The following is a 5,000-nucleotide window of genomic DNA, read 5'->3' on the forward strand; positions in this document are numbered from 1 at the left end:
AGCCCCATCCAGCCCTGTGCCACCCGGGGGGTTCCAGGGTGCTGAGATGGCTGACATTTTGCTCCGCTCACGACGGTCGCCGCGGCACACAAGAACAGCCCAAAAACAGGCCAAAACAGCCCAAAAACGGGCCAAAACTGGCCATTTTTGGCTGCGCGAGCGAGCAGCGAGCGGCGGACAGCGAGCGAAGCGAGAGGCAGCACCGTCCCTGCTATACGAAAGCCCCATCCAGCCCTGTGCCACCCGGGGGGTTCCAGGGTGCTGAGATGGCTGACGTTTTGCTCCGCTCACGACGGTCGCCGCGGCACGCAAGAACAGGCCAAAAACTGGCCAAAACAGCCCAAAAACGGGCCAAAACTGGCCATTTTTTGCTGCGCGAGCGAGCGGAGAGCGGCGAACAGCGAGCGAAGCGCGAGGCAGCACCGTCCCTGCTATACGAAAGCCCCATCCAGCCCTGTGCCACCCGGGGGGTTCCAGGGTGCTGAGATGGCTGACATTTTGCTCCGCTCACGACGGTCACCGCGCCACACAAGAACAGCCCAAAAACAGGCCAAAACAGCCCAAAAACGGGCCAAAACTGGCCATTTTTGGCTGCGCGAGCGAGCGGCGAGCGGCGAACAGCGAGCGAAGCGAGAGGCAGCACCGTCCCTGCTATACGAAAGCCCCATCCAGCCCTGTGCCACCCGGGGGGTTCCAGGGTGCTGAGATGGCTGACGTTTTGCTCCGCTCACGACGGTCACCGCACCACGCAAGAACAGGCCAAAAACTGGCCAAAACAGCCCAAAAACGGGCCAAAACTGGCCATTTTTGGCTGCGCGAGCGAGCGGCGAGCGGCGAACAGCGAGCGAAGCGAGAGGCAGCACCGTCCCTGCTATACGAAAGCCCCATCCAGCCCTGTGCCACCCGGGGGGTTCCAGGGTGCTGAGATGGCTGACGTTTTGCTCCGCTCTCGACGGTCACCGCGCAATGCAAGAACAGGCCAAAAACTGGCCAAAACGGCCCAAAAACGGGCCAAAACTGGCCATTTTTGGCTGCGCGAGCGGCGAGCGGCGGACAGCGAGCGAAGCGAGAGGCAGCACCGTCCCTGCTATACGAAAGCCCCATCCAGCCCTGTGCCACCCGGGGGGTTCCAGGGTGCTGAGATGGCTGACGTTTTGCTCCGCTCTCGACGGTCACCGCGCAATGCAAGAACAGGCCAAAAACTGGCCAAAACGGCCCAAAAACGGGCCAAAACTGGCCATTTTTGGCTGCGCGAGCGAGCGGCGAGCGGCGGACAGCGAGCGAAGCGAGAGGCAGCACCGTCCCTGCTATACGAAAGCCCCATCCAGCCCTGTGCCACCCGGGGGGTTCCAGGGTGCTGAGATGGCTGACGTTTTGCTCCGCTCTCGACGGTCACCGCGCAATGCAAGAACAGGCCAAAAACTGGCCAAAACGGCCCAAAAACGGGCCAAAACTGGCCATTTTTGGCTGCACGAGCGAGCGGCGAGCGGCGGACAGCGAGCGAAGCGAGAGGCAGCACCGTCCCTGCTATACGAAAGCCCCATCCAGCCCTGTGCCACCCGGGGGGTTCCAGGGTGCTGAGATGGCTGACGTTTTGCTCCGCTCTCGACGGTCACCGCGCAATGCAAGAACAGGCCAAAAACTGGCCAAAACGGCCCAAAAACGGGCCAAAACTGGCCATTTTTGGCTGCACGAGCGAGCGGCGAGCGGCGGACAGCGAGCGAAGCGAGAGGCAGCACCGTCCCTGCTATACGAAAGCCCCATCCAGCCCTGTGCCACCCGGGGGGTTCCAGGGTGCTGAGATGGCTGACGTTTTGCTCCGCTCTCGACGGTCACCGCGCAATGCAAGAACAGGCCAAAAACTGGCCAAAACGGCCCAAAAACGGGCCAAAACTGGCCATTTTTGGCTGCACGAGCGAGCGGCGAGCGGCGGACAGCGAGCGAAGCGAGAGGCAGCACCGTCCCTGCTATACGAAAGCCCCATCCAGCCCTGTGCCACCCGGGGGGTTCCAGGGTGCTGAGATGGCTGACGTTTTGCTCCGCTCTCGACGGTCACCGCGCAATGCAAGAACAGGCCAAAAACTGGCCAAAACGGCCCAAAAACGGGCCAAAACTGGCCATTTTTGGCTGCGCGAGCGAGCGGCGAGCGGCGGACAGCGAGCGAAGCGAGAGGCAGCACCGTCCCTGCTATACGAAAGCCCCATCCAGCCCTGTGCCACCCGGGGGGTTCCAGGGTGCTGAGATGGCTGACGTTTTGCTCCGCTCTCGACGGTCACCGCGCAATGCAAGAACAGGCCAAAAACTGGCCAAAACGGCCCAAAAACGGGCCAAAACTGGCCATTTTTGGCTGCACGAGCGAGCGGCGAGCGGCGGACAGCGAGCGAAGCGAGAGGCAGCACCGTCCCTGCTATACGAAAGCCCCATCCAGCCCTGTGCCACCCGGGGGGTTCCAGGGTGCTGAGATGGCTGACGTTTTGCTCCGCTCTCGACGGTCACCGCGCAATGCAAGAACAGGCCAAAAACTGGCCAAAACGGCCCAAAAACGGGCCAAAACTGGCCATTTTTGGCTGCACGAGCGAGCGGCGAGCGGCGGACAGCGAGCGAAGCGAGAGGCAGCACCGTCCCTGCTATACGAAAGCCCCATCCAGCCCTGTGCCACCCGGGGGGGGTTCCAGGGTGCTGAGATGGCTGACGTTTTGCTCCGCTCTCGACGGTCACCGCGCAATGCAAGAACAGGCCAAAAACTGGCCAAAACGGCCCAAAAACGGGCCAAAACTGGCCATTTTTGGCTGCACGAGCGAGCGGCGAGCGGCGGACAGCGAGCGAAGCGAGAGGCAGCACCGTCCCTGCTATACGAAAGCCCCATCCAGCCCTGTGCCACCCGGGGGGTTCCAGGGTGCTGAGATGGCTGACGTTTTGCTCCGCTCTCGACGGTCACCGCGCAATGCAAGAACAGGCCAAAAACTGGCCAAAACGGCCCAAAAACGGGCCAAAACTGGCCATTTTTGGCTGCGCGAGCGAGCGGCGAGCGGCGGACAGCGAGCGAAGCGAGAGGCAGCACCGTCCCTGCTATACGAAAGCCCCATCCAGCCCTGTGCCACCCGGGGGGTTCCAGGGTGCTGAGATGGCTGACGTTTTGCTCCGCTCTCGACGGTCACCGCGCAATGCAAGAACAGGCCAAAAACTGGCCAAAACGGCCCAAAAACGGGCCAAAACTGGCCATTTTTGGCTGCACGAGCGAGCGGCGAGCGGCGGACAGCGAGCGAAGCGAGAGGCAGCACCGTCCCTGCTATACGAAAGCCCCATCCAGCCCTGTGCCACCCGGGGGGTTCCAGGGTGCTGAGATGGCTGACGTTTTGCTCCGCTCTCGACGGTCACCGCGCAATGCAAGAACAGGCCAAAAACTGGCCAAAACGGCCCAAAAACGGGCCAAAACTGGCCATTTTTGGCTGCACGAGCGAGCGGCGAGCGGCGGACAGCGAGCGAAGCGAGAGGCAGCACCGTCCCTGCTATACGAAAGCCCCATCCAGCCCTGTGCCACCCGGGGGGTTCCAGGGTGCTGAGATGGCTGACGTTTTGCTCCGCTCTCGACGGTCACCGCGCAATGCAAGAACAGGCCAAAAACTGGCCAAAACGGCCCAAAAACGGGCCAAAACTGGCCATTTTTGGCTGCACGAGCGAGCGGCGAGCGGCGGACAGCGAGCGAAGCGAGAGGCAGCACCGTCCCTGCTATACGAAAGCCCCATCCAGCCCTGTGCCACCCGGGGGGTTCCAGGGTGCTGAGATGGCTGACGTTTTGCTCCGCTCTCGACGGTCACCGCGCAATGCAAGAACAGGCCAAAAACTGGCCAAAACGGCCCAAAAACGGGCCAAAACTGGCCATTTTTGGCTGCACGAGCGAGCGGCGAGCGGCGGACAGCGAGCGAAGCGAGAGGCAGCACCGTCCCTGCTATACGAAAGCCCCATCCAGCCCTGTGCCACCCGGGGGGTTCCAGGGTGCTGAGATGGCTGACGTTTTGCTCCGCTCTCGACGGTCACCGCGCAATGCAAGAACAGGCCAAAAACTGGCCAAAACGGCCCAAAAACGGGCCAAAACTGGCCATTTTTGGCTGCACGAGCGAGCGGCGAGCGGCGGACAGCGAGCGAAGCGAGAGGCAGCACCGTCCCTGCTATACGAAAGCCCCATCCAGCCCTGTGCCACCCGGGGGGTTCCAGGGTGCTGAGATGGCTGACGTTTTGCTCCGCTCTCGACGGTCACCGCGCAATGCAAGAACAGGCCAAAAACTGGCCAAAACGGCCCAAAAACGGGCCAAAACTGGCCATTTTTGGCTGCACGAGCGAGCGGCGAGCGGCGGACAGCGAGCGAAGCGAGAGGCAGCACCGTCCCTGCTATACGAAAGCCCCATCCAGCCCTGTGCCACCCGGGGGGTTCCAGGGTGCTGAGATGGCTGACGTTTTGCTCCGCTCTCGACGGTCACCGCGCAATGCAAGAACAGGCCAAAAACTGGCCAAAACGGCCCAAAAACGGGCCAAAACTGGCCATTTTTGGCTGCACGAGCGAGCGGCGAGCGGCGGACAGCGAGCGAAGCGAGAGGCAGCACCGTCCCTGCTATACGAAAGCCCCATCCAGCCCTGTGCCACCCGGGGGGTTCCAGGGTGCTGAGATGGCTGACGTTTTGCTCCGCTCTCGACGGTCACCGCGCAATGCAAGAACAGGCCAAAAACTGGCCAAAACGGCCCAAAAACGGGCCAAAACTGGCCATTTTTGGCTGCACGAGCGAGCGGCGAGCGGCGGACAGCGAGCGAAGCGAGAGGCAGCACCGTCCCTGCTATACGAAAGCCCCATCCAGCCCTGTGCCACCCGGGGGGTTCCAGGGTGCTGAGATGGCTGACGTTTTGCTCCGCTCTCGACGGTCACCGCGCAATGCAAGAACAGGCCAAAAACTGGCTAAAACGGCCCAAAAACGGGCCAAAACTGGCCATTTTTGGCTGCGCGAGCG

Source organism: Musa acuminata, unplaced genomic scaffold (genome assembly GCF_036884655.1).
Source record: "Musa acuminata AAA Group cultivar baxijiao unplaced genomic scaffold, Cavendish_Baxijiao_AAA HiC_scaffold_939, whole genome shotgun sequence".
Classification (NCBI taxonomy): Eukaryota; Viridiplantae; Streptophyta; class Magnoliopsida; order Zingiberales; family Musaceae; genus Musa; species Musa acuminata.